Source organism: Sciurus carolinensis, chromosome 12 (genome assembly GCF_902686445.1).
Source record: "Sciurus carolinensis chromosome 12, mSciCar1.2, whole genome shotgun sequence".
NCBI lineage: Eukaryota > Metazoa > Chordata > Mammalia > Rodentia > Sciuridae > Sciurus > Sciurus carolinensis.
Window position 1 is genome coordinate 48804209 of NC_062224.1, and position 19243 is coordinate 48823451.

Here is a 19243-nt window from a genome sequence, read left to right on the forward strand (position 1 = left end):
CAAAGTCCCTTGCACCTTGGATTCTGAATATGATTTAAATTTGACAAATAAAAAATATTCCATGTGGAATCTGGCATTTGAAAGTAAAGTAGAGTCCTCATGTGTTAGTCAGTTTCCCATCACTGTGACAAAATACTTGAGATAAATAACTTGAAACGAGGGAAGATTTATTTTGTCTCATGGTTTTTTGAAGTTTCAGTCCATGGTAGGTTGGCTTCTTTGCTTCTGGACCTGTGATGAGGCAGCCTGTTGTGGCAGGATGCAGTTGGTGCAGGGGGCCTGTTTATCTCATGTAGGCCAGGAAGCCAAAAGAGAGAGCAAGTGACTGGGTTCCCAACATCCCCTTCAAGAGCACAGCCCTCATGATGCAACTTCCTTCTACTAGGGCCCACCTCCTAAAGGTTCTACCACCTCCCAATAGTGTCAGAGGCTGATAACTGAATATTTAGCATCTTGTCTCTGCAGTTTTACTGTTTCCACTGGAGACATTTCAAGATTTTTTGTGACAACATTAACCCGTGTCCAGAAGCCACACCATGGGTGTCAGAGGCCTCATGTGGGCCATTGATACTACTCATGAGAATCATAGTTCTGGAGCCAGGAGCAGTGGTGGTTTCTTAATCATGGCACTTCCTGACTGTGGTGCAATGGGGGTGATGTTCTGGAACTAGTACCAGAAAAAAGACAGGAGCTCTTTGGGTGTTTCTATGCTACTGTGTACTTACAGAGCCATTTCTGAAAATTGGCATAGTGTTTATTTATTAGCACCTCTCTTCTCCCCACTCTTAGGCTCATAATGATTTTGCACATTATTTAAAGTCCTATAACAAAACCCTTCCTGATAAAAATAGCTAGAGTGGATTCTGTTTGCATCAAGTAAGCCCTGTCTGATTATGACCCAAATATGGTACAATTATTACTCTTATCTTAATAAAATAAAGACAAATAAAACAATATGTGAGAGCATCTTAGAAACTTACTCAAGTGGTCTTCCTAACATCCTGTGTCAGGGTAAGTGCAACTCTTAGGCAAGACCCTATTTCTCAGCATTTTATGGAAGCTGATGGATTTTATAAATGAGTTGAACTTGGCTTAAAATGACAGAGGAAGGGATTAGAGCTGAAAGTTGTTCCTCCTTTTCTTTCATAGCAGGGATCAGCAAATATTTTCTGTAAAGGGCCAGACAGAAAATATTTTAGACTTTAAGAGTCATATGATCTCTTTTGCAACAATTCAGCTCTGCAATTATTTTAGTGTATGGCAATTGAATGAGTAGGTGTGGCCATGTCCTAACAAAACTTTATTTATAAAAAATAGGCAATGAGCCAAATTTGGCTTACAGATCATAGCTTGCTGATTCTTTTTCCATAGTAATAGTATCCTCAATTTTTGAATGGGCACACAGCCATCTGGAATAAAGAGTCCATTTCCCAGTCTTCCTTGCAACTAGGTGAGGCCATGTGATTAAATGTGATATATGGGATGCAAATAGGGAGGACCATTAAAGAAATGGTGGGGAAGAGAGGAGTATGCATTTCTATCTCGTTTTCCCTTTCTGAAAGCTGGTTGGAATGTGGGCATAATGGCTGAAACTTCAGTTGCAATTTTAGACCAATAGTCATTTCAGGACTAAAAGTCAAGTACTCCTTGACATCTGGGAATATGAATTAGACTTTTTGAATATGTGAGAGAAGTAAAATACTATTTTGGTTAAGCTATCAATAAAAAACAATGAATTGAAGTATTCACTATACAAAATAAAACTACTGGGACTTGTCTTGAAAGATGTAAATGTCAGCTTTATGTACAAAACAAAAATTTTTCTTTTTATGGTATTTGCAATACCAAATTTCTGTATTTAAAATTTCTATGCAAAAAGTTATTTGGTATATTCATGACATGAAATAGAAATAAATTTTATTAAAGGGGAGTAAAACAAGTCTAAATGTAGCTATAAAGTGTAGACTTAAAATTCAAAATTAAAACACTCAACAATTATACAGTAAACTGCCTCTGTATGGAGCGTTCAGATTTTTAACACTATTCCAGTCACTGGGCCACAGAAATAGCTTTATTAATTAATTTTACAAATATTTCTCTATACCAAATAATATCAGAAAGGTATTTTTTCTTTTCCCTATCCATGCCCCCACCCCTCTTTATAATGAGAGATCTTATTGGGTGCTAGTCATTCTTCTTGATTAAGGAGAAAAAGGCTGAATTAAGTTAGAACTGAGTTCTTACAACCTTGCATTCAAAGTGTGGTCCTTGGTCTATCAGGACCACTTAGGAACTTGTTAGAAATGCAGACTATTGGACCACACAATATCTGATTTTAATAAGATCCCCTGGGTTAACAACATGACGTTTTAGAATACTGCTTCTCAATTCTTCCCTTGACATCAAGAAGTTAGACCCTTTAACTTCTCTGAGCTTTTTCAATCTCAAAAATCCTGAACACTAAATAAAATACTTCTGTAATCCTAAACTACTCATCATCACCAAACCAGAAGGAAGACTAAAATTAAAATATATGTCTCAAAGCATCACCTTGGTTCTGTTTTACGAGTTCAAAGTACTTCTTTTTACTAGAAAGCATCTGGGATTAGACTTATCTTTGGTTATGAGAATGAAGAATGAGATTTTGGTAATAAATCCTAGCAATAAAATGTCATATTTGTAGACCCTCTTAGGGATCAGATCCTACAGAGTCTGTTAAACTCCGATAAATAAAATTAATAGTCTTACTCTTTGAGACATCAATTTTATTGAGCATCTCCAACAAATTATTATTTAATATTATTTGTACTTCATATATGTAAGTTTCATGAGTGCTATAATTTAAAGAATATGAAAATTTATATTACAAAGTGTAAATAGTTTCTGCTAAAGAAATATCTCTTCTTGCATCCTTCTTAGTACATATACTCAAATCCATGCTGCAGAGATTTGGAGGAGAGTCACCTATATAACAGCAAGTATGAAAATACAAACTTCAAGTTAAAAGCTTCTAGAATAAAAAAACCAAAAGGAAACATAAAAATAATCTCCAGCCCTTGTTAAGGAATGGTTCTCAACTTTTCATAATTTCTAGCATCAACCAGAAAAAAATGCATCAAACAAAACATGACCATTTATGTAAGGTATAAAATTAATAAAACATCCCCTTCTTCAAGGTTATTTAAAATATATGAGGTAGAATTTCATCATGGTTTAATTGAGGTCTCGATCAGATGTGGAAAAAGATTCTACACTTCTCAATGTCCCTTTCAGCCTAGCATTCAATGAATAATCTCTCTATAAATACTAACCAGAAATATATATTTTATTATATAGTTTAGTATCTTATATGTAATGATAGATTTTGGACCATGGTTTTAGTTTTCAGTCCATGATCATGCAGACCCATTGTTTTGGGCCCATGGTTCAGGAGCTGGGTGGCAATGGCAGGGTGTATGTGGCAGAGCAAAACTGCTCACCTCCGGTTTGGGAGCAAAAGGAGAGAGAGTGTGTGTGAGGAAGGGGACAGGGTCACACTATCCTTTTCATGGAAGCTCCTTCAATGACCCAAGACCTCCCACTAGGCTCAACCTCTAAAGGTTCTGCCACCTCCCAATAGCCACTTACTAGGGACTGAGCCTTTAACACATAGGCTTTCAGGAGACACTTAAGATCCAAACTATAACAAGGAACAGTGTGCTTGGATGATCTTCACTAAAATATATGTCTACATATATGTTATATGTGTATGTGTTTATATATAAACAAAATATACCATTTTTTCTTTATAAGTTGATCATCAAAGGCATTTGTTGAAGTAACAGAAAGTTGATAAACACATTTCTTTTTCCATATCATTTTCTAACTCTAGTTGAAATATACAGAAAATTGACAACCATATAACCTCTTTGGAAGAAAAAAGAGGTATCAATATTCTTGGGCCCTTTTATACTGGAAGTTTTGGAGTATTTTAATGCTTTCCAATTAACTTCTTAGCATTCATATTGATATGTACTTAAAAATGATTTTTCTGTCAATTTAACATGTCAGTTGAATTCTAAGTTAAAGGTCTATTTACATGTCTGAATCAAGTGTAGGAAGACTGATCAGAGATCTATTGCTTGAATTGCATGCTGTTTCTTATCTGGCAATTTTAGGGCAATCAACCATCACATCTTGCCCTTACTAAAGGGTTTATTGGGGCACATGACTTTCAGTGCTCAAATGGAGACAGCTGGTCACCTACAATTCAGTGTGTGTCTGTGTGTCTCTGTGTATGTGTGTACCTGTGTATCTATCCTTGCATGTGTATGTATGAGTACACATATATTCAGGCACATTCATTGGTATCATTTTCTTCTGGTTTAACTTCCTTTAAGAGGACAGAAAAAAGACCAAACAAATATAAACCTTTTTCCAATTTATAGCCTGCATATTGAACTGTACAAAGAAGCCAGAATGAGCTATTTATCAACTCTTTAAAAAATGAAAATTAGGAAGTATAATATCTGTATTGTTAAGTAAAAAGAAAAAAAAATGCCAAAATACAGACACCTTGTCTTCGTGATGGTACAGGTGAACAGTCTCAGAAGGGTGCTTCCCTTTTAGCCTTAACAAACCCACCTTTCAGGAGCAAGATCTTCTTTCATCATGTGAGGCTGGCAGGCTGAGCCTGACATACTGCAACTGTGGAGGACTTTCTCTGGGCTAAGTTGTTCATCATGTAAAATGAAGGGATTTTCACTCTGATGTCAATTCATTGTTAGAAATAGTCATAAAATTGTACAGTTGGTTTTATCTGTTTCTTTAAAATAACGCCTCAGTATAAGACAACTGATTCTGAGTTGTTCTACTTATATCTTCTTAGAGTAAAAATGTTATAAGGATGTAGAGATGATTATTAACAAGCAGCTATCCCCTCAACACACACACACACACACACACACACACACACACACAAATACATCATCATCATCATTTGAGCCAATTATTAAATTAAGCTCCTTATTTTGAATAAGGAGCTTAGGTAAATGGAAAAAATCAAGCATTTATGCATGCTTTCCTGTAAGACTATAAGGGTCACTTGATGAGAGAATATTTTATTTTACAGAAGAATACCTCCTTTGAAGAGAGAAAGAAGAATCCAATTAGATTATAATCATCGTCAATGCATAATGAAATTATTGACCTAGGTAAGAAGTATCAACTGGTGCTAAAAGCATTAAGCACACAAATAATGAGGAATCAGACATTCACAGAGTGCCAAAGGAAAACTAAAGATCCCTTTCTTGTTACAGGAGAATGTAAGTATACCATGGAGGATTCAGATTTTCATCATCCTAATCGAGTGTCAGTCAATTTAGTTCCATTTATGGCAGAATCATCAAATATCGTGTCTCTTGCTGTGACACACAATAAAAAGCAAACCATCACCTGTGATGTATTTTACCGAAATGCCTAACGCATCCAGCAAACTTTTAGCTCTAACTTTCAGTATATAAAAAATAGGGGAGATGTGAAGAATGAAATGACAGCAACAGAATGCACCTCAGTGAGTCATTCTGTGGGGTCCCTCGATCCTGTCATCCAACAAATCCATGTGTAAAAAGAAAAGAAAATGAGGATGATGCTAGATTGGAAAATAAGTGAGAGCCAGACACAGTGGCACACACCTATAATCCCAGCCGCTCGGGAGGGAGGCTCAGGCAGGAGGCTCACGAGGTCAAAGTCAGCCTCAGCAATGGGGAGGCACTAAGCAATTCAGTGAGACCCTATCTCTAAATAAAATACAAAATAGGGCTGGGGATGTGGCTCAGTGGTCGAGTGCCCCTGAGTTCCATCCCTGGTACTGCTCCCCCTCCCCACCCTCTCAATAAAAGAAAACAAGTGAGAGACATGAAACTTCATTTAATATGTGGCCCTGGATTTGACTCTAGTTTGGATGGAGTAACTCTAAAGGGCACTTAGGGAATAATTGAGGATTTTGAATATGGGTAAGATTAAACTTCTTGACTTAGGTGAAGATCATTAACTTAACAGGTGAGAAACTAAAGCAGGTGAATAAACAACTTGGAAAGTATTTTCTCATTTTGATAAAAATACATATGTATGTAAAACATCTAAAAGAAGAACAAAATGGTATTAACAGAGATAATCTTTGGGTGGGAGGAATATAGAGCTTTTATTTTCTTAATTTTTGGTTTCTTTTACTTTGTAACTTTCTCACTGTATATGTATATGGCTTTTGTAATAATAAAATGTATGTCTCTATTAAGAAACTAAAAGATTTGTACCACCCTAAGATTTTATCTCACCCCAATTAGACTAGCTATTATTATTAAGAATGCAAGCAATAATAGGTGTTGGTGTGATGTGGGGGAAAAGGCACACTCATACACTGCTGGTAGAATTGGAAATTGGTGCAACCACTCTGGAAAGCAGTATGGAGAGTTCTCAGAAAACTTGAAATGGAACCACCATTTGACCCAGTTATCCATTCCTTGGTTTATCCCCAAGGGACTTAAAATCAGCATACTACAGCAATGCAGTCATATCAATGTTTATAGCAGCTCAATTCACAATAAGTAGATTGTGGAACCAACCTAGATACCCTTCAATAGATGAATGGATAAAGGAACTGTGGTATATATGCACAATGGAATATTATTCAGTCATAAAGAAGAATAAAATTATGGCATTTGCAGGTAAGTGGATGGAGTTGGAGAATATCATGCTAAGTGAGATAAGCCAATCCCAAAAAACCAAAGGCAGAATGTTGTCTATGATAAGTGGATGAGGATACATAATAGGGGGAGAGGGGAAGAATGGAAGAACTTTGGACTGTGTAGAGGGAAATGGGGGTGAAGGGGGTGGGAGAAGGAAAGATAGTGTCATGAAACAGATATCATTACCCTATGTACATGTATGATTACACAAATGGTGTGAAGCTACATTGTGTTCAACAATAGAAATGAAAAGTTGCACCCCATTTGTGTACAATGAATCAAAGTGCAGTCTATAAAAATAAAATTTGAAAAAAGAAACTAAAAGATTTGTGAACTGAGGGTGGAAGGGCTATTGTTCAATGCCATTAGAATTTTTAGACCACTCTGGTACCTAGAGCTGATTATGGCAATAAAATTGTTGATGACTTTAATCAGAGAACTCTCGATCCTAGGAAAAGATATTAAATTTCTGGTGAAGATTTCACCTTTCTCTTGTTTACTATTAATAATGTGTCTTCCGATGATAAGAAAGCAAATTTTTAAAGGAAAGAAAGAAGAAAGCAAACAGAAGGACAGATTTGCAAAGAGAGAGGTGTGGAATGAGAGAGAGAGGAACTTGATGTCCATTTTTAAGTACTAAGGTAAATCAGTGCGTGAGACCTTGCAAAGGCTCTTCCCCACCCATTCCCCTGCACCTGCTATCTCCAGAACATTCCTTTTGGAAGACTTCTTTATCTTCCAAAGTATATGCACAGTCATCCTTCATCCTATAAGTGATCTCAACACATTGAGATGAATTACCTACCCATTTACCTGTTTCTCTCTAAACATTAATCATCTGAAAGTAATGAACAGAATTTCGAAACCATTGTGTCTCAACATTCTAGCACAAAGCCTGGCATAGAACGGATGTCTCTGTGTGGACTCATTCAGGTGAAACCCTCCAAAAGGACACCAAGTAATATTTGTAACAGTCCAAGAAAATGTCCTGCCACTAATGTTACATCTCTATATGTCAGTGAAATTCAAGAAATGAATCTTGAAGGAAATAATATTAAAGCAAGACAGAATTCCTGCTGAGAACTCTATGGATGTCAGAAAATCACTGTTCCATGAGATCAGCTGATGACTTCAGCTAGTCCAATCTCTGATCTATTTGCTGATGCAGGATTACAGAGGGTAGCTTCAGCAGGAGGGGGTTCTGCTTCCTAGGCATGTAGCAGCCAACACCAGGTGCCCTGGAGCACCTTCCCCATCTCACTAGGAAGCCAGAGTTGAGGCAAAAGCAGTAGATCAGTGCCTCAACTCCTTACGGCTGCACCAAAGTCATCATTCTCCAGGGAACTCTCTGGATTCCTAACTACTTAGCTATATGACCTTGAGTTCAGATTCTCATCTATGAAAGCATGACAAGCAGACTATGTGCTTTAGATGTTCTTGTGAGTTTAAAATGAAGTGATACGCCTAAAAGCCCTAGAACAATGCCTGACACCTAAGAGCACCATAAATGTCAGCTGTTGTCACTGTTATTATTCTCTTATGATGAAGGAATCCATTACCCATCTACTCACTCAGGGCTAAAAGACATCCAGCAGACCCTTTGCCCTTCCCACAGTGAATCCTTGATGTTTATGATTGGCATCTATGATTGGTTCATTTTTATAGAAAAAAAAACCAAAGCATAGTATATAGACCTCCCATTGCCTAACCTTTGCCCATTTTTTGACTGTCTTAGAATTTTCACAATTTATTTATATCTCCTGAGCTTCAACCTTAAGCTATAATAATTTGTTCATCTTCTCGTGAATGCATGACTTTCAATGAAAATCTACTTTATAGTTATTGAAAAACAAAACAAAACCAAAAACCATATAAAACACTCTTCATCTGCCCCCTTCAGGTAAAGATGCCATTTAACAATAATTGAAATAATGACTGCTCTCCAAAAGACACCTATGATTTATAAATGTATCCATCACTGTGAGATTTTTGTCTCTGAAAATAGCTTGTACCAGCTATTGAAACTCATCACACTTTAAAAAATTGGAAACGGAATTTTCAAATCTATTTTAAAGTCTCTCAGAGTCTCAGCAAAGTATTAAAGGAACTTTTGAAAATAAAAAGGTAACACTTGCTCACAATTCATAAGAAGAGCTGATTGATATCAAAAAAGATTTAAAGGCTTAATTTCAACCATATTCTTTGCATAATTTGTGGATGGGACTGAAAATGAGTAGTGGTAAGTATACTCAAAAATTTACTTTCTGTATAAATCTGTGTCTTGTCCTGATATAATTCTTATAAGGATTTTAGCATTGTGAAATAAAAGGATGTTGATTAGTAACATGAAACCATCAACGTAACTTAGTGTTGTGGTGCATACTTGTAATCCCAGATATTCCAGAGGCTGAAACAGGATTGCAAATTCAAGGCCAGTCTGAGCAATTTTGGAAGACCCTGTCACAAAATTTTTAAAACAATAGAGCTGGGGATAGAGCTCAGTGCTTGTCTGGCATGTGGGATTCGCTGGGTTCAATTCCCAAAGCCATAAAACAAAACAAATGAAAGAACATGAGAGTATAAAACTCACTGGCAAAATTAGGTACATAGTCAAATTCAGAATTCTCTAATGCTGTTATGGAGATGTATAAACCATTTATATCTTCAGTATGAAAGTTAAAAGATAAATATTAAAAATAATAATAGCTACAATAACTTGTTAAGGGATACATAAAATAAGTTAAAAATTTGGGGAGTGTAAAAGTGTAGTTTTTTGTGTGATTGAAGTTATTATCAGCTTACCTGTTGACCTGTTAAACTATGAAATGTTTTATGTAAGCCTCATGTTGACCACAAAACAAAACCCTTTTGTAGATATACAAGAGGCAATAGCACTATAAACAAATCTCTATAAACTGAACTTGGGTCCCAATAATTAAATAACTCTTAAACTATGATTTACAAAAAAAAGAAGTGTGAAGCAATTCAGATTATATTGATTTCAATAAAAACAGCCTGGTTGACAATATAAAAAATTAATATTCATTGACAATATTTTGGTGGGAGCAAAACATATTTTTTGTATTAATGAACACATTAAATGTTTAATTAATGAATCAGTTAAGACATTTAAAATATTGCTTGCTCCATTTTACATTTTTTAAAAATTCTATTTTGGCCTCTCTTATTATTTATATGATTTATTAGCACAACTGTATATCTATAGCATTTACCAATTACTGTATGTGTATTAGCACTGGTTGCCCTATTTTTACAGAGTGTGCAAAGAAGTTGATGACCATTTCTCCTTAGTGATTTTTCTCAAAATCTGGTTTAAAAAGCATCCACATCAGCATCAAGAACGGGCCTGAAGCCCAGAACACCTGACTTTGGGTATGGCAATACAGGACCTGGAACCAGCATTTCTCACAGATACCTCCTGCTTAAGGTGGTTCATGGGCTACATGTGGAAAAGCATGGTATTAGAGGAAACAAAATGCTATGAAAGGGATTTAATTGGCAGCCATATGCCATCTGCAGTACCCATACTCAGTCTCATTGGGATTGTTGATGAAAAGGTTTTTCAAACCCCACTATGTTGAAGTATATAAACCTCTGAACCTCAGTGAAGGCACTATTTCCTAGAGGATGATTCTGTGACATTTTAAGGATATGTGTTACCCTGGCAAGACTTCTTAGTAAGTCTGCCATTGTCATTTCAGGGATTGTTGTGTTTGTCAATCATTATGGGATCATCAGAAGATAAACTGATGAAAAGTCTTCAGGATGTTCAGTTTTACCTTGATTCACTGAGGAACAAGTTTAATACATTTTTAAAAAATAAGTAAATAAATAAGAACTCCCAACAACCCAAAGGGCTGCTGCCTTAACCTTGTCATTTAAAAAGCCTACATCACACACAGACATGCAGGGCACACATAAATATATAAAAGAACACACAGGTGCCTCTCTCCTTTGGAATTTAGTGCTCAGCAGGACACAGTGCAACTTTAAACCCAAACATCTGCTCTTGGAACTAACATCATTCAGATCTCATCTAAGCATCCTCATTTGCCTTCTGTCCTCAAAGTCAAAGGTGATCACATGTAAATGTAAAGACTTGGGTGACTGCTGGAGGTGAAGGCTGCTTCTAAGAGCAGGGGAAAAGCACATCAATCTAGTCAGCAGACCTCTCTTCATAGAGAGCATGAATGCAGTAGTTTCTCCTCGTGGAGTGTTTTTACCCTAGTAGTTCTGGATATGATGTTCTTGCTTTTCCAATACACGCTTTTGTATGTATGTAGCGAAATTTTGCAATTGTTGCAACTGACAGCAAAGAAACATTTTGAAATATTAAGCAATACTAAATGAGTAAATGTGTAAATCTATAGACAAATCAATCCAACTACACATTGAATCCTAGCAATGCAAATACTTTCTTTTGTATAAAAAGTTTTAAATTCTAAATTGATTTTCCCAAAATTTAAAGAAAACCTCAGCTGTAAAATTGCGCTATCAATTTTCTGTTTTAACTTCAAGCATAATTTGCATATTTTAAAATAGAAACATCTCATAAATAATACATAGGAAAAGTTTAATTTAAAATATTGTCATATTTAACATACATGCTTGATGAAAATGTATTCAAATTTTGGACACTTTTAGTAGAATTACACCTTATTTGTAACCCTTCAGAACACAGATTATGAGGAAATATTGATTATAATAAGACTATTATTGAGTTTTGATGAAAGGAAGATAAGAAAAACAAATTTAATGGAGTAAATACATAATAGATTATTAATTATATCTCTTTCATTTTATTACTAATTTGAACATTGTGAGCCCAACGACAAAATATCCAGATATTTGCAGTTAAGGATTAAATTTATTTGTTTTTGATATTTTTCCCAACAAAAATCCTAACTTCCACATGGTCTTTGGTTTTTCAGCATAATGGTATATTTGTAGACGAATGGGACATATTCAATTTAATAGTGTTTTCACTTTATTTGTGACTTTAAAACATTAAGACATATGGTATGTGGGTGTTCATTTGTACTCTTGCCTTAGGCCCACAAATGCTAGCAGCAGGCCTGACAGCTATAATAATGAAAATAAGACAAAACAAAACAAAACAGACAAAACAACAGGACAAGGATATGAAGCTGTAGGAGCTGCTGGTATCTCCTTAGGCTTCTCCATCAAAGCTACTGGTTTTTTTCTCTACTTGAGATAAGCTACTTACAATCATGCTGTGTCTACTCCCATAAGAAAATAGCACTTCAGGATTGCTGGGGTTCTTCCACAGCAAGTTATTTTTCATTGTCAAGTGGAAAGGATTTTCTCCAGATTTAAAGAACCCTCAGAATATTCAGCAGTTATTGGCTCTGAGCGTGTGCTCACACATTGAGATTTATGTGAAGTACAGCCTGATACTGGAGCTATGCAAACTTATCCTATTCAAAGTGACACAGATTCTACCTGCTCCCACCCAGGAAAAAATGTCATACAGCATGATAAATCAACACATTAGTATTGAATTTCCTGCTGTCAATCATGGAGCTAAAAGGCATGCAACCATGCATTCAGCTGTGCCAAAGATTATCCAGTCAAGGATTTAAAGTTCTTTATCTCTGCTCTTCCTATGTACCTTTAAATAAGTAGCATGATTAGACAATTCAGCACATAAACTCTAGTGCTTGCCTGGCTTGGTTCAAATCCCAACTCCACCAGTTCCCGTCTTTGGGCAATTAGATGCCTAAGTGTCCCTTTTCTACAAAGTGGGTACTAATGGTTTTTTACCCCAAAGGTGGCTGTAAGAAATATGGGAGTTTCATGATTGCAAAAGTGCGTGGGCATAAAAGTGCAGTGTGTGCAAAAATAAGCTGAGTGTGGTGGTCCATGCCTGTAATCCCAGCAACTCATGAGGCTGAGGCAGGAAAATTGCAAGTTCAAGCCTCAACAACTTAGCAAGATTCTCAGCAATTTAGTGAGACCCTGTCTCAAAATTTAAAAAATGTAAGGGCAGGTGATATAGCTCAGTGGTGAAGCACCCCTGGGTTCAATCCCTGGTACCAGAAAAAATAAATAAATAAAAAGAAATAAATAAAAAGAAGTATGGAAAAGCAGCCTCAGGAAATATGTCTTAAGGTGACTACATCTGCAAGTCCAAAAAGAAATTGTGACGGCTGAGCATTGCAAGACTCCCCTTATCCCAGACTTCAGTCCATTTTAATTACATAATAATACCTTTTCCCTTTCTCCTAGCCTAAGCTTATTTCTAACTAGCATTTGTGGTAGGTTACAAGATCATAGAACACTTAACAAAGATCAATGAAAATCAAAATCAAAAGATGGCTGATGACTTAGGATTCACCTCAGTCCATGTGTTTAGACCTGCTGGTCCCTCTGCACCTGTTGCCTATACTACCATTCTGGGGCCTAGATGCTTAAACAAGAATGAGTCTGGGGTCTAGAGGTGGCTTCTCTACATAAGTCCCAAGATTTGCTTCGCTGCGACACATGACAAGTTTATGTACACCATTACCTCTCCTTCAGTCCCCCTCTCCCTTCTACACTTCTTCAAAATAGGAGTGTCAAAGTGGGGGCCAGGAAGCATGTTAAAATGAGGCATGAACCAGGGAAGGAGGAAAGAAGATCAGGAGATAAACTAAATGCATTTTTTTGTTACCGTATTTTTTTTTTCTCAACGGAAGCCCTAAAAGTCTTTCTTGAAACCCAGAGCTTTTTGGCATAAACCTTGAAGAAGCCTGATGTAAGAGGTGAAAATACTGTTTTTCAATCAGGCTCAAATTTCTGAAATAATGCTCTCTTTTTGCATGTTTTTGGGAAGGATGTTGGTAATATGGTAACAAAACTTTTAGCAGACACATAAAATGGTCATTCTATCGTCTTCAAACTCCCTCATGCATTTCCACAGATGATTTATAGATTTACTGGATTCAAGCAATCTTTATATCAGATACCCTAAAACTTTTTAGATGAGGTACATTTGTTTTCCTGTACTTTCTTAACGGTTTTGTAAGCTAGGCAAGGATCATGTCTTTTAAATCAAATTTGACGTAGTTCTTGGCACAGGCTTTTGTAGGCAGGTGCCCCATAAATATTTATTGTTGATTATTAAAAAGAAAACAATGAAAAAACAGCTCAACTCTTGTGAGTATTTTGGGGGGCAGGGGGCAAGGTGGGAGAGTCAGCCAGAAAACAGTAATTCTTGAAAATAAGCACTATTATCCATGATAACGAAAAACACAAGTATTAAAAAGCCAAACATCAAAACTGTGCCTAAAGGTAGGTCAATAAGAAGGAAGGAAGGAGAGAGGTAAGAAAGAAAGAAGAAAGAAAAGAAGATAGGGAGGAAGGGAGGGGGAAAAGGGGAAGAGGAAGGGAAGAAAAAGGGTAGTTAAGAAAAAAAAGAACATAAAGTAAAACAATGTAAAAATAATTAGACTAATTCTCTAAACACATGCAACACGGTCTCAGGAGGGGAGAGGAGAAAGCACTTTTTCATTGCTTCTCCTTTCCAGTTCCGCCTGGTTATGGCACCTTTGGTCATCTAAACAGCACTTCTATTACACTCACCTGTGACCCTGAGGTCATCTAGGTACAGGTGTGTATCACTTAGGATACAGGTTAAATTCCTTTAGCAACAAAACCCCCAAATATAGTGACTAAAATAAGGGATGTTCATCTCCAGAACTGAGGGGTCTAGGTTAGCATCCAGGAACACTACCCTCCCTTGGTGAAATCTACCCTACTGTCTGTTCTGGTTCCTGAAATGAGAATCATTTATGCATCTTTCGATGGTTGAAAAAATTCAAAAGAAGAATAATATTATCATGGCACATGAGGATTACATAAAATTTGGTGCCGGTTAAATAAAGTTTTATTGGAACACAGACACACTCATTCATTGACTCATTCGTGGTCACATATTGTTAATGGCTGCGTTGAATAATTGCAGCAGGGACTATATGGCTCCAAACAACTAAAACATTTACTACCTGACTCTTTACAAAACCAGTTTGCTGAACCCAGGTCTAGATTGTCCTGACAGATCTCACCGAAGTGGTCCATTTGAGGCTCCTGATTCTTTTTGTCTTTGACTCTGCTGCTCTTTATATTGTTATCTGCTTAACTGACTGGGGTCACTGATTCTTATGGACTGAATTTCATCCTCTAGAAATTCATATTTAAAAGTCTTAACCCCAGATCCAACTGATTTTGTAAATAGAGTTTTTAACAGGGTAATTTAAATAAATGAGGTCATAAGAGTGGGGACTAAATCTGATAGGACCGGTGTCTATATAAGAGGAAGAGATACCAGATCTGATGTCCCCCTCTACCCCCCCACACACGTGGGCACAAGAGGCAAGGTCATGAGAAGGTGCTCTTCAAACCAGGAGGAAAGGATGCACCAGAAATCACCTTGGCCTTAGATGTTGAGCCTCCAGAGCTGTGAAAAAATAAATTTCTGTTCTTGAAGAACTCCAGAGTGTGGTATTCTGTTATGGTAGCCTGGACAGACCAATATACTGCCACATCTTTGCTTCAATCCTGGGAACCAGGGAAGCGTTAAAGGGGAGGGCAAGCAATTTCCTTGTAATCATGTTACTAGAAGTTGCACACATCAATTCTGCTCACATTTTTCTTTGATGATCTTTTCAGATATCCTACACATAGATAATAATGAAATTATAAAATAAAAGGTTGGATAGATTGGGGGAGAGGTCAACTGAAAGCTTGACACACCTTGAAGTGCATATAGAACTTAAACCTTTAAAATCTGATTACCTGAAGTCCATGAGGTTCCTCATATATAGTCCTACCAGCCAATGATCAAAACTCTTCACTCTATTACAGTGGCCATTGGGTTTGTTTGTTTGTTTATCCTAAGATAGGGTCTTGCTATGTCGCCCAGGCTAGGCTCCAACTCCTGGGTCTCAAGCAATCCTCCCTCTTCAGCCTCCTGAGTAACTGGGACAACAGGTGCTTGCCACTTACACCTGGGAAAATGGGGACTTCTTGACATAAAGGTAAATTGGTTTTCGAATTGGAATAGTCTTCCAAAAATAATTTTAGTATTTAAATATGCATTTTAAGCATGACATGTTCTCAAGAAACCTAATGGATAGTGTATTTTCATGTGTTTAATGTAATAGATTCAGTAATTGTTGGTGATTACTTAAGATAGTTTGGTATCAAGGCAAAGAGAATATTATTTTGAGCCCTATGAGTTGGAATAAGAAGCCTACTTGAATCTCAGTTCTATTGATTTCTTATTACTTGTATTTTCTGTGGTTACACATAATTTTTTTTAGATTACAGTGACAAAATACTTGTATTTTAAAAGTTCAGGGTGAATTTGATTTATGTATAATCATTATCAAGAGTTCTTATCTTGAGTTGTTTTGTGGAGGGGAAATTTGTTTACATTACACTAAAATTAAACACAGAAAGAGATGCAGTTTATTCATCATTTTTATAAGCAACCCCTAATTGCTTGTGGTAATTTACGATGATTTGAAAAGCTATGTGTAGGTACACTGCACCTGAAGATTGTGACTGCCGGGAACTATACTCCTGCTTCTCATTTGATAAAGGACAACTTTATCCTACTCCATTGTTGAATCAACCATCTAAATTGGAACCATAACCAGGCGATTCACATTACTATGTCAGTATTGACATGTTCTGATAATAGAAACAGTAGATTATTGAAAGTCTTTGGAGTGCAAGGTGTTCTTTAAAAATTGAAGATAAAATTTATTAAAGTATATTGGGCATTTTGCAACATTTCCCAAAATCATGTTAGACCAACTTACATATGGAAATGAATTTTCCACATATATGATAAAAGTTACTTAAGTCAGTTGGGATAAATTATTTAATATATTCCATAGGAATAATCAGCTATTCAATTGGAAATTTTAAAAATTCAAGTTAAATTTCTACCTCACAACATACACAAATGAATTTCAGAAGGATTAAAGAACCAAGTGAAAACATTTTCTAAAAGTATTATAAGAAAATATAGTAAAAGTCTTTAAACGAGGCTCAGAACCAGGAATCCAGAAAAGAAAAGACAGAACCTGACCTATATTTATGTTTAAGCCTTCTGGAAGACAAAGACAAAATCGGCAAAAGGTAACATATTTACAAATACATAAAGAGTATATATCATGGAATGAGGGTTTACTAATGAGATTTTTAAACTGATAAGTCATCAAATAAGAGTGTAGGCAAAGGCAATTCAATTAAGAAACACAAATGTCTTAAAAGGGAAAAGGTTCTTGAATGAGACATTATTTTGCTCATTACATATCTAGGTAAACACAATAAAGACTGAATCTATGCAATGCTGTGTAGCACGTTAGGAAATGGAGACTCATCAGTGGGAGTATAGGTTGAAGGTGAATTTGGATTTATCGAAATTTAAAAACCATGTTTCTTTCAATCTAGCAGTTCTACTTTCTTGTAGCTATCCCTACAGGAATACTTAAGGATGTTTAGAAGCAAGCTGTACAAATTTGTTCACAAGTTCATAATAATGGAAATTAGAAAGAGAAATGTTCATAGAGGAATGATTAAATACACACCTCATTATATAATTGTTTAAAAGAGTTATGGTTATACACACTAATAGGAATGAACTCTGAAATAAATCATTGAGTGAAAAAACAAGCATTTTAATACTGTCTGTGTGAGTGTGTAACTTAAATACTGTATGGTCTCATTTATTTAAAAAAACCCTCATAAAACAAAACTATAATCTTATGTTTATGTATACACAGAAAAGGGTCACAGGGATGGACATCAAATGGACAGTAGCCATCCCTTGGTGGTTCCTTGGCAGGACATGATTGGATGGGAAGAGGCCTATAGGGACTTTCATTTGCACTCTATTCCTTGATTGAGAGTTAATTTATGGAAAAGACCTCTGACATAAGGTGTTAATTATGCAATTAAAATTAAATTACAAACTAATCAAAAATACCTTGTAAGATATTCTGGGGCCACATTCTACTCGTTTGCTCACAATGTTCTTGTGTCTTTCACCACTGATCATGTTGTTCCACTTAAGCACTCTGACACATAGAGCTCTACAAGTCAGATTGGCTAAGTGTGAGGTGAACTTGCTATTTGTTAATTAATTTGCTCTTTTACAACATTTAGGCAGAAACTCACTACTTTATATCATTTGGCCATTCCCTGCCTATAAGTAATAATTGGAAAAGGGATTTTAAAAGCACTCATTATTTTTAAACATTTTGACTTATATTTATTCTGAAATATAAGGGTACCTTGGTAAAAATATCAAAATGCTAAAACCAAAGGCTTTCTTACGTTGCTAGAAAGTAAAAATCACATATATTTATGTTTAATGCAATTAAAATTTCTGCCAAGTGTTCTTATTTAACATCTTTCTAGTTTCAGCAACAGCAATATATTACTTTCACATTTTAAAAAAATACAATAATAATAGTGTGAAGCAAGCTTGTGGAAAAGTTATCATCTTCATTTCATACTGTAGTAAATTCAGCCTAAACCAACATCAGATCAACCAGAATTAGGTTTAGGACTCAAGTTTTCTGACTTCTGGTCTAAGTTTTCTTTTTCTTTTTACTTTCCCTTACTTAAGACCATCTCCCAAAACTACATATATTTTCTGAAATCTTATAACAGTGTTGTCAATATTGGAAGTTTTACTTCTGAAGGTTATAATTCAGCATTTCATAGATTGAGATTGGAATATACCATAAGAAGCTAAGTAAAATGCAATTTTGAAAAAGGTGAAATCTAATATAATAAATATATTTAAATTGTGGATGAAGAAGAAACTTTCTTCTTGCATGGAGGATAAACATTGTAAAAGTAAAATTTTGATCTATTACAAAATAAATGCCCATTTGTTTAGCAGAGAGGGATTCTTCACACTCTTTCATTTTTAAAGTGGACACTCCATTGTTCTTTCATTTTAGTATGGATTCTAATTATTATACTACAGTTTAAAGGAATTATCATATATTAGTTTCAATGACATCACCTGAGACTAAGCTGTGTATTATTCCTATACCAAATAAAATAGTTTTGTGAAACATTTTTGCTGTTTATTTTATTTCAAGTTTCAAGAAAACAAATCTTACATGTCAAAATATCTTAAATTGAAGTCCTCAAAATGCATTTTAAAAATTTGTAAATACTTTCATAAATTTACAAAATTTACAAAGTAAATTTTAGCCCTTGTTAAAGTACTAAAAGAACAAAATTCATTTGTCTTATAGTAGCATGTACTATATAGCATACAGCTCAATAATCAGAATATTATGAAATTGCAAGGAACTGCATACATGCTTGTTGCTTTACTTGTACCGGGAAAGCTGATCAAAAAGAATACATCAGAGAACCATTTACAACTGATTTCATTATAATGTCTGGTGACCATTATCACTCATAGAGACCATAAAAGAGTATGGGACTCTTTCTTCCTATGA